The sequence below is a fragment of the Balearica regulorum genome, chromosome 2, assembly GCF_011004875.1.
Source record: "Balearica regulorum gibbericeps isolate bBalReg1 chromosome 2, bBalReg1.pri, whole genome shotgun sequence".
Classification (NCBI taxonomy): Eukaryota; Metazoa; Chordata; class Aves; order Gruiformes; family Gruidae; genus Balearica; species Balearica regulorum.
In genome coordinates, this window is record NC_046185.1 from 161934329 (window position 1) to 161946641 (window position 12313).

At 39.8% G+C, this 12313-nt stretch overlaps 1 protein-coding gene across 5 annotated transcripts in view; it reads right to left on the reverse strand.

Annotated features, from left to right (window-relative positions):
• Nucleotides 1-12313, reverse strand: part of SCN5A (sodium voltage-gated channel alpha subunit 5) — a 218959-nt gene that overhangs the window by 176558 nt on the left and 30088 nt on the right. The gene's annotated exons all lie outside the window — the stretch shown is intronic.

Consider the following 12313-nt stretch of genomic DNA (forward strand, 5'->3'; position numbering starts at 1 on the left):
AACATCAGCCCAAACCTGTGAGGTTTGACCACCTTGGTTTGATGGTGATTCACTGCTAACACTTCCAACCCCCACCTGAATGAAAATGAGTGAGAATTGCCACATCTCTTTGACTGACATGAATAAAGTCAAGCATGAAAAACACAGCAGAACAAAAAGCCTTCTTGTATCTGCACTAAACAGCATGGATAGCTGTGAAAATTAATGTAAACCTATTGTTTGAAAAGGGATGAAGATTATCCCTGTTCTAGTAGCCTGCAAAAATCCATCCAAGTTCACTGAAGCTATATTTTGCAATTTAATAGTGACTTTACTGGTATGTTTTTTCCAGCAGGACAAACCCTCACTATGCAACAATTAAAACTAATTTCATAGAAGAAACAGAGCCCTTGGTTTTTTATCACCACCAGACCATTCATACTAAATCAGAATACAAGCTGGTGACAAACAAAATCGTATATTTTGAAGTGGGCTACCCTACTGCATTCATCTGTGTGTGCAGGATACAATTCTTTGCTCAGCTGCAATTGTTGTTTTCTGCTTTCAGATGGTATTTGTCTATTTACAGTGGATAGTTCTAGATAGTTTGCTTCTATTAGGTTCTGTGATGACAGCATTTTTGGTAGCAAACAAGACTTTAACTGGACTCTGCATGACAAATAGCATATTTATTGACTCAATTTATTTGAGTAAAGTACTCTTTCAAATAACTACTGTTTTTCCTATTCTGACTTCATTTTAAAATGAATTCATTAAATTGTCATTGATCACAGCCTATCATACGGGAATGATTTACTGGAGCTTGTACATGATATTCTGCATTACTTCTTGTTTGAACAAGCAGGTCTAAAATGAAGTATCCTTCCTAGAGTTTGGGTATTCTGACATTCTTCTTTATTTAGATTTATTCTCTTAATTCCTTTCCCCTCTCCCCCTACATGATTTGTTTTATCCCCTTCCTCCTGAAAAAAAAAAAAAAAACCCAAAAAAAACCCAACAAAAAAACCCCCCAGAAAATTAGAAGCCTTCCCACAAATTAAGTTTTCTTATGCTTAATGCTTTGTGACGCAGCACCAGTGCAAGCAAATGGAGTTTCACTTTCTATAAATGACATCAGTACAGGTGGCCAGAGAATTCTCCAAGTTTTTTTGTTGTTTCAATTTTAGTTTCTTAACAGTGAAACCTGTCTCAGTGCTGAAGGGGACAACAAAAATCAGTGGCTGATCAGTACTTCTGGAAAGTCACAGACTACGTCTCTAAACAGGAGACAAGATTATTGTGGGCTGTTAGCCGAGGTGTAGATTATCGTGAACACTGTGAAGACAGTGAGTGGGGAATGATTGTTCACTTTTTCTCATAATACAAGAATGGAGAAATTTCAAATGAAATCGTAGAACAGCAGGTTTGAAACAACCACTGGAGTCACTTTCCACATGGTGCAGAGTTATCTTGTGAAACTTGTTGGCTGCAAATATCAAGGATTCACAAAGCCACAAGACAAATCCAAGGGCAAAAGATCCATTAATGGTTTTAAACACAAAGATGCTGTGTCTGAGAAAATCCCTTAGTTGCAGAACCTGGGTGCATGCAAGTAATACTACTTATGTTTGCCCTATTCTTACACTCTTCCTAGGCTACGAGTTTGCAGAAACCTGTCATCTGATCTTATGCGCTTTTGTCCTTTCATAGCACTCATGTCAACGCACGACAGCCTACACTGCCTTGGGCAAGGGCTCAATCTGCCCACCGACTCTGTGGCTGGCCTGAGCGTGTGCAGACGTGGAAGCATACGGAGAACCAAAGTCAATATCTCTGTGCATCTGCAGGTGCTCAAGACCTCAGGTGCATCAACTACCTCCTTCCAGTGCTTTGGAGCACAGACTGGGTGACTCCCTCCAACCTACACAGATATACCCTTTGCTGGAAAACTGGTGGTAGCCACCTCTGTAGCACCTTCTCCATATAGCTGGACTGGAGGCATGGCCATATAGCGTGAGGGTCAGAATGAGTGGAATGTCTCTACTAAGTGCAACAGTTTTCATGGGTGTTGCCTGATAACAAAAACTGAATCTTCACCAGAATATTCAGCATCCTTCTCAGACTTCCTTAAAGACTTCTAAGAGAAGACATTCTGACAACAGAACTAGTCAATTTTTTTAAAAAAGGAAAAAAAAAAGAAAAGGATAGGGGATGGTGAGAGAGATAAAACAACTAGAAAAAACTAATCAAAATAAGAAGTTTTAATTATTTTTTAAAGGGAATTATTTTTGCTTAAAGCTCTCTCTTATTAGCAAATTGAATCAACTTCAAACTGGTCAAAACCAGATCTTTTCACTTTTATTTGCAAATTCCAGATAGATAGCTGCCTAGGAACAACTGGAAAATTATACATAAACTTTATTAGAGCTTTTGCTACTCTTCTATTTACTTTTTCTTAAAAAAATTACATTTTCCAGCATCCTTACAATTGAAAAATTTTTACATGCTTTGTCTTTGTATTGTATATAAGTTAAAGTTCAAAATTTCATTATATATATTTAGCCTAATTCTTTTTCAATTTCATAGGATTTCAGGAAATGGACAAGATAATTTCACGGGTCCTTTCTATGTCTAATTTATTTTAATCTATGAATTTCAAACATTTCTACAAATAGTCAGGGTTAGCCCAGATGTTTCTTAAAAGGGTAAAAAAGCACCACAACTTAAAAAGGGAAATCATCAATGACTGAATCAAAGAGCTGGAATGTCATTTCTTAAGAGATAATAGCTGTTGTGACTCACGTTTTTACAATGAGCTGGGATTTTTCCATTCCTCTCAGACATAATTTTGAAGTAGAAGGCTTCAAACACATTGTTTCTGTGATATCACCATGCACAGAATGAAAATTTCCCTCTTGCTTTGTCTTTGTTAAATTCAGTTTACATCGGTTCTTGCTGATAAAAAAATACTGGTTATGTAAACAAAATGTGCATACAAAAATAAAGCCCCAAGATGCATGTTTTCTATGGCATGGCAAGAAGTGAGAACAGTACAAATAAGACATCGCTAGAGCCTGTATTTATTCAGAAAAATAAATGCCATTTTCCGTTACACTATTAGCCTTACTCTCCTAGGCTTTGATCACCCCAGCTCAAAAGACCCTTCAGGTTCTCAGAACATGACCTGCATGCCCTACAGCCTTTACTTAACTCCCCATGGATGCGTGACCATCACCCAAAAGGCCACTTCAGGCAATAGATTGCCTGCAGGGGTGAAAAAACAGGAAAAGTGGGTCCCACTCGTCTCTAGCTGGCTGCCCTCCTGCTCTTTGTGGACTCAGACCACCAACCCTAGTGCCTACCAACCCCTTATCATGGCCCAGGATGCTGACACAAGCCATCAGGGAGGTCCCATGCCCCAGAAACAACAGGGGAAGCAGAGGCTGAGGTCCTTGCCGTGCACTACTCTGAATACTACTTGTTGGACACTGACATCAGAGAAGCCACAGCTTCTTGCACCTCCATCTCCTGCTTGCACAACGGCATAGGACTGCTTGCCTGGCATCAAGGACATGCACGCGTATATTTCAGACACTTTGACAATGATAAAAAAGGAGCCAAACTTGAAGATCAACAATGTGAAAGTGGCACTCACAGGCTAAAGGTTAGATACAATCAGACATGCTCATCTCAAGTAGGATTGTATCCATTTAACCCTACTGATTTCCGTGATGCAACTCAAGAAGCTGCCATGGGGTGGGGAGATGGATGATAGCCTGTGGCAGCAGATACGTTTCCACTGTGATTCTGCTAGACCTAAATCTTACAAAATAACAATCAGGAGTCTTAAATTCTCCTTTTGTTTAAGAAATGTTTGTGACTAAATATAGACTTTGCATTCCTAACTGTTGTGGTAACACAAACAGTCATGAGGATGGGTTTTTTTTAAATGTTTGAGACTACATGGAGCACAGTTGTCTTCCACCCCCCTTTTCCATATAATCTATTTGGCATTTTCCTTTGACCTGCAGAGCACTGCAAAACACGAGAATAATAAGCTAGGGAGATAAAAAACAATACAATGACACATCTAATTTAATGTTGCTGGTCTAGATTCACAAATTCTTATGCATAAATTTACACATACACACAAACATTTTATCATGTTTAAAAAGACTACAAGGTGATATGGGACTGCATGAAAGTTTTATTCCAACCATGAAGTAATGGCTTCATGGAGAACTCCTGTTTTTAATTAAGATCAAAGACCTGCTACAAAAAGATACGTAAAGATCAAGAGGCTAAAGGAGTCTAGGTGACTTAGACACTCTTCAGAATTTTACTGACAATCAACAGGCAACCTTCTGAGACTTGATTCACTTATATTTATACCGCACTTAATTCTACAGCTAGGAGGTGTCATGGGAAATTCTCTTTTAACTGAAAAATTTCAGTTGCTGTTAATACACACTCTGAGGGTCTGTGTGCTCACATCAAAACAAGGGGGAACTGAGCAATGTAGTCCTTGAAATTTTACACAGCACACTCATAACTTCTGCTTAAACTGATATCTGGTTTTTTTCTTTCTTCCAACAGATGTAATTTTGTCAAGATCATAAACAATGTTTTTTTTGTACTACACATTCCTAACAAATATAATCAGCCACCTCTCCAGCTGGTGTAAATCAGCACAGCTCTACCCATCCCAGGGGAGTCACAGCATCTGGGGAAGTGATCTATCAGGACCAGGAATATTCTGATAGAAAAGCTTTCTTTAACGCGGGTACCTTCACACTGGAGCATGAACACCAGAGAGCGTGTAATTGAGATTTTAAAGTAATGACCTAGAAAGTAACCAAGCTTGCAGGGAGCTGGAAAGCCCTGGGAGTTTTTTTCAACATGTGAAGGCAAATTGCAAATGTTTCTTCATCCAGAGACATCTTGTTGGGTGATCTTGGAGTCAGAGGTGCGAAATGGGGTGCTGTCAAACAGGGCAGAGACTTTGGAGACACCGATGGCTACCCAGGACTGGGCAGGCTCCTGTGTCTGGCTTGCAGTGGAAAGGTTTTCTATTCCACAAAAATCTGATGGAAATGGCTGCAATGTTTAGCTCTCAAAGGAGATCTCCTAGGAAAAGCACAGTGTTGAAATCAGCCCCAGACTGACGCAAGAGGAGCTGTGAGACAGAGTTCCTCTTGCTGCCCGTGTCACAAGGCAACCCTGCAGGTTGATATGACATCACGTAACACAGATTTCCTAAAATGAGCCCTGTTTGTTCACCATGCATGCTGACCAGGGGCAGAAATAAATACAAGAACTCAATGCATTCACACTGTTGGGAAAAAACAAACAAACAAACAAACCAACATAAATTATCCAAACCGACATCTCAGAGTCACCGACCCATGAGCCTTTCGTCACAACCAGCTCTGCCTATGCTGTATCTTCTTTTAAATCCAGTTTAATGAGTTTTGCTGGCATGTCGCTCATCAGAATCGTGGCATTCTGACATTACCAATGACTTCTTGATAAGATAAAGTCTTCAGAAAGCTAACATGTGCTAAAAGGAAATGAATTCAGATTTCATCCCGATATTGAAACAGTATTTGGGGATGACAAATGTTGTGCCAAGAATTAAATGCCGGCACTAAGTTGTCTCTTATGATAAAATATATATTTTTAGTGAGCTAAAAATATTCTGCTTTCTTTGCAGGTGTTTTTATTTCAAATTATGCTGCAACCAAATGACATAAATAAGCAAGAGGGAAGCAGCACATTATAGTTACCAGTGCACATCTCTGTATTTTGCTGAAAATTATAATTCTCTGCACCCAACAGGTTTTCATGTCTATTTTAATTAACTAGAGATTGGCCTCAGAGTTATTTTATTATAAACTACTCAGCCTTCAGATGCAAGGAAAGATTTCTCCTTTGCTACTCTAAACCAACAGAGCTTGCAAAGAGCTACCAAGAAAGAGGAATGTTTTCAGCTCAGGATGCAGTCACTAGCTTTTGATCAAGAAATAGAAATCTACAGGAGAAGTTCATGTTGTGCCAAATATAATATACACTACTCACACCATTAGGTGCTTTGAATGCTCACATGAATAAAATATATCAAATCTGGTCCATTTGGTTCACAGAGTGTTTTGTAAAGACATTCTAACGGATATAGGAAGTTGTAAAATGGCTATTAAAATATATACTGAAGCCATTATGAGATAGTTATGCTGCTGAAAGAAGGAAGGTTTTATGCTGGCCACCAAAAGCTTGGCTGCATGCTTCTAGAGGAGAGCAAGACATGGCTGGAAAACTGTCTGATGTATTTCCACAAAGTTATAGGTAGGGCATCACTGATCTAAGTTGTGGAGACACATTTCATCAGCAGGGAAAACAAATAGACTTATAAAATCCATCACCAGAACCGGCACATTTACATTTAAAAAGATGGATGAAACTCTATAAACAAAGCCAGTGCCTCTTTCACAATTTTAGCGCTGAACTAAGAGACAAACATGATACAACGACTGAACTCCATTGTTAACAGTAAACAGAGCGATATAGGCTTTCCTTCTTTCAGAAGACAGAAAAAAAAAGAGATAGAAATGAAGGGTCAAGAAAATATTAGATGTGAAAGGCTGGGAGAGACAGACCCAAATCATACAGTGTTAAACTGTGAGAGGTGGCAGATCCCCTTTCCGCATTCCCCGAATATGAGGGGAGACAGCGGGTTCTGCCAAGTCTGCACTATCAGGAGCACTTTGCTCCATGACCACCATCCTTCATTGAACTCCACTCAATCCATAAACCTACAAGCTTCCTACACCCAGCTTCCCATCCTTCTCCACCTCTACCCCTTTCCTATCCATTAGCCAAGAAAATGATCTTACCCTCCTACCTGCTTTATTCCGAGTCAACATAACCATTCCACAAACCTCTCCCTGTCTCCAGCGATAACCTTCAAGTGACATTGACACCAAATCCTGTGTGATTTTGGCACAGCTATTTTATTCTCCTCTTTCCCCCATGCGATGCATCGCTGTCTACCATGGTAAGTTCCCCAGAACAAGGAGGCAGGGTCCCTCTCTGTCTATGCTTTTGGATGGTGTTCGGTGCTAATGGAGCTCCAACGATCGGCAGGCCTTTTCAGTGCTTTTGCAATAAAATACACAGGAGAAAAATCAAAAGGCACAGATTTAGAAGTGCACTGGCAAAATTATCCTGCTCGGTAATGGAAATAAATAAAGACTCACGAAGGACAAATTGAACAGAGACCCTATTGGGGAGTAGCTGCTTGCTGGGGTGTATTGAAGATTTGATTCATTACTTAGTGCACTGTAAATTTGACAATACTGTTTGGATAAAGCTAGCAGATCTTCCACTCTGATGGAAGAGATTTCCCCCCTCCGGAGAGACAGAGAAAGATTATTGCTGTCCAAAGAGAAGGGGTATTCTGCCTGTTTGCAATTGAAAACTGCCTGGGTTTGGTTGCCAAGTTTAGGAATCAGAGTTAAGAGCTTACATGGGCTCTGGGGGTGCAATCCTCAGCTCATGTCAGTCAAGGGGAATATTTTGTGTGGCAATAGGCGGTGGGTCAGACTCCTGGCGTCGGAGAGACAGAATTATTTCATTTCTGTCATTCTTTTCAAATCCGTTTACTCCAGCAACTCAGCATATCTTCATGGAAAAGATGCAATGGATGCTGGTGCCGACTGACAGCAATTTGAATTGAATTATGTAATGCTCTAAACCATTATGTAAATGAGCCTGATGGAAGCAAGGAGGCAGAGAAGCCAGGGATTGGTGTTTTGTTTTTTTTTAATACCTAGTAGCTTTTAATGCCAGCACCAAGATTGCCACCTTCTAACTACCACATTTTGCTGGTAGGTTAGCTGAATCAAACTTTATTTCTCCTGACATAACCAAAACCTAAAGTGCACCTGAGCAAATGATGGGGAGCATCTAAAGGCTGGTGAACATGGATGATTTTAGAGGTATGAGTGAGTCATATTACCAGGAGTGGTTTTGGCAATGTCCCACTGATGTCGATGAGAGTCATGCTTCTGAGAACCCCGTGGCTCTCCTGAATATTCCTCCCCTTCTCCCCTGTATAATTTCCTCATCTTTTTACATGGAAGAATTTTTTTGGAGTAAATAACACATTGCACAAACAATTATTTTCCAAAAGTCATGACATTTTCTGTTAATTAGCAGTAATATAATCATCCACATAAAACTGCTGGGGACATTGCATTTACTAACAAGCTACATCCAAATATGCATTTATGTGTCAACAGTGCATGCTTGAGTGGTTGGTAATACTCAATTGGGCCTGAGGCACAATGCACTGGAAGCATACAATAGTGGCCTAGTATTGCAAACCCCGTTGTGGCTTCTTGCTTAATTTAGCTTATGGGACAAACAGTCAATGAGTAAACCAGAAAATAATACATCAAGTGGCCTGTGAAAGAGAAACATCTGATGATGGTATCAATGCAGGACATTTTCTAAATGGAAAATGCACTACCTCCATAATTTGGGAACTTGTTTGCACTTTCTGAAAGAAAGAAACACTGTTCCTAAAAATAACTTTATTATTACTAATAGTGGTGATAAACAGCAATTGCACCAAGATATCATCCAATATCTTGACCCTAATCCCCTCCTCTAGCCAGAGTTCTTTCTATGCTAGAGACCTACAATAATATATGAATATCGGGGGCAAGGTAAGAGCCCCCAAGGGACATTATGTCTATGAGGTATAATAGCACCTATTCTGACAGGGTCCTAAAAGGATACGGAAGTGTCTGTACTGCTTGAAAATTCAGATTATTTTTGGTTTCCGTTCTCAAGACAATTTCAACTAAACATAAAAATTTGAGAAGAAAAGGGAAGATTTTGGTCAGATCTCTTAATTTTTAATCTGCCATGTAAGGGGCTAGGAACTCACGTACTGCCTGCTCCCCTGAACATTCAGCTGTGTCTTTACCCATCCTGCAGTATAGTTCCTTGGCTTAGACAGGACAAACAATGTACTCTAGAAATTTTTAGCTAAAAAAAAATTAATGTATTTGATATGGAACTCTGTGAAATACACAGGATAGAATGAATCAACAAAAATCTAGCTTCTCTGATGCATTGGAAAATATTAACCAAACCAAAGAAATGCAGGATGTTAGACATTCAGGGAGAAGTAGACACTGTTAGGACATGAGTCATCTCTCCTGTTTTACATGTCTAGTTCAGTGAGATAAATTCTAGCGAAGGTCCTGATGATTCAATGTGTTTATTAGGGCACCTAAATTTAGGTGTTGATATGTACCTGTAGGTACCTCTGAACCGTCTACTCTTGCATGCCTGCTTTTCTCTGACAGAGCAGGGAGGGGCATCTGGACTGAAATCGGTCTCCCTCCAAATTCAGACCATTATGGAATATGATGCAAGGCATGTGATATATGTTAGCTTTCTTCTGCTTGACTCTTCTCAGAAAAAAAGGGACCGGCTACCTCTACATGAATAGTGGTAAAGGAGCGGAGCATGGGGCTGTTCCATCCCAGAGGGTGGTAGACTTTAATACTTCTACAATAGCTTTCCAGTGCCCACAATTACTATAAAACAGTAAGTAAAGATTTCAGCTTCAGCAAACTGCATACATTTAATTAGTCAATGACAACCACATTGCTCCCAGAAACATGATCACCCAGGTTATCCTGATGGTCTCAGACCCACCATGAACTCATAAATCTGGAAAATATTTTCTGTCTTTTGTTTTGTTTCTATAAATTAAAGGGATGTTTGAGATCTGAATTTTGAAGTTATATGGGCAAAAGTTGTTTTGAGCTAATATTTTTAAAAGTAGAGTGAAATATGGACTAGTGGCATCCATGATTCCTAGGGTACCACAATGAAACAACCCAAAAAAGAGCTGAAAATGCACAGCCATCCTAGTTCACAGCCAATTTCCTACTCCAGTCTTAGACTTGTCTTGCAGATTAGGCAAAGCATATATTGATTTTAAAAACAGAACAGGGGGGATAGCACAGTTCCTCTCTTCCCACGCAAGTGTTTAGCCTGGCTCCAAAATATGCTTCCATGACAATACTTCCTTTTCAAAAATATTCCCAAAACTTGTAGTGTTAAGTCCAGAAAAGCTGTCTGGGATCCAAGCTCTCTCCTGCCCATCTCTACTGCCGGACAGAGAAGAGAGAAATGTAAGTGGGGGAAAGAAAAGAGGGAAATTTGGATGGCATTTCACAGATTTCCCCTTGTCCATTTCTCCAGGATACATTTCGCTCTCTGCTAGGGCTTAATAACCATCCTTTATATAGGTTGGTTGTATATTAGGTCCCCTTTACCTAATAACCATCTGTGGTGGGTTAACCCAATACGAGGAGGGGGCAGCAAGAGAGCAACTTGGTAGGCACCCGGCAGCCAGACAAGGTTAACCCACCACACTATCTCTTGTGGAAACTGTGCTTCTCACTTGATCTCCAAGTTAGTGAGCTGCAGAGAAGTTAAAGATGACCTCCTGGAAGACAGGAGACCAGATTGCAGCTTTGTAGTGCAGACTTGGGCTACAGTATGACTTTTCCTATCTCACCTTTCCATACCCCCAAAGGGATGGAGCTGGCAAAGAAAGCTGTGTAAAACGCTGTCACAAAACACAAAAGAGAGACTGTAAGCCAGCCCCTAGGTCCAAGCAAGAAGAACACATAGCTTGAAAGATCAAACCATTAAAAGCATTACTGATATTCTCAATTCTTACAATTTATAACATTCCCAGGTGAATCTAAATTAAATTGAAGGTTCATATTAAGAATGTAATGGGAAATCCCACTTCACATGCTTAACATTTACTCTCATAGCGGCCAGCAAGAATAAGATAGTCCAGGATAGAGTTCTGCTGATTTATCATAACTCCCTTCTTACACACCCAAAGCAGAAACATATCTCAATGCCTGGTCTACTTGTAACTGTTATTTAGGTATGGCCTGATAGCACAGATATCACTGCCTCCATTTTACCCAGTACACACTGTAATGAGCCCAAGAAGTGATGGTTTAAGTGTGCTTTGCTTTCTGCTGGCTGGTACAGATAGGCAGCAGAGATACAGGCCCTGGTCTTCAAGTCTTTCTGATGTGGCTGGTGATGCCATCAGCTCTGGCCATCTCAAATCTCACTCATCGCCTCCTTCGCCCTGCCCTGGCAAACACAGTCTGAGTCCATCTTCTTTCCAAAACTGCCTCCAAACCCAGGACCAAGACTGCTCACCACTCTGACCCTGCCGCTGCTGCTCGTTCCCACATGTCTGTCTTCATTTGGAGGCTCTGACTTAAACTCACATTACTACAAACCAAACATAAATGTTTTACTGCGCATGTCTAAAAATAGAATTGTAATCATCTATGCTTCCATTACTTTAAAACTAAATTTATCAAAAGATTATTCTTCCGTGAGGTTTAGCACATGAGAAGTCTTACGTTTTAAAGTTCAATCATTTCACAGTTATTTATGAGCAGAAAATCTTATGGATTAATTTTATAAAGAAGCACAATCAGCTTGGGGATCAGAACTTCTTTTGGTGTAAATGGTCAGAATAAGTCTTCAGCCCATCAAGACAGATTTTGACTTTTTTTTTTTTATCTCTTGTGTGCCATGTTCACAGATAGTGTGTAGCTGAGCACCAATAAGATAGTATACAAGGGTTACAATTCTGTTTCAGAAAAATCTTCCAAGTAACAGCTAAGACTCCTATGGCTGAATAAGGAGAGAGAAAAAACCATCTATTTCTCTGGGGTTTTTTATTAGTTTAGTTTCTACATTAGACAGTTCTTTGAGTGCAATTGATTTTGTAGTTTCCTCTGTAGTTTCCAATTAATCATCGTCCCTCTTTGTGAGGATGTTTTACACAAAAACAGGAGACAGGGAAATATTTTAAAATAGGAAAATGTGCTTATAAAACCACAACTCTGGCATGGATATGCAGCAGTGCACGTTCTGTATAAAACCACCCTTTCGAGAGGAAGGGGGAGCAGCATTGCCTGCCGTATGTAACAGCTGACTGCAAATTTCCTATTGAAACTCTATTTCTATAGAAAAATGCTTTTCCAATAGAGAAGCATTTTAGTAAAGAGCATCTACTTTGAGATACAAATTTCTTTCTATAACAAAGAAGCTTCCAAACTGAAAAGGAAACAGATTTCTCATAGGAAATCACAATTTTTCATGAGGGAAAAAAAAAGTTCTCTCCAAGAATGATGGGAAACAGGCCAGAAATCACCCTAATCACATCCCATTGCTGGTTTTCCCACTGGTTTGACATCCCTGTGTTTGT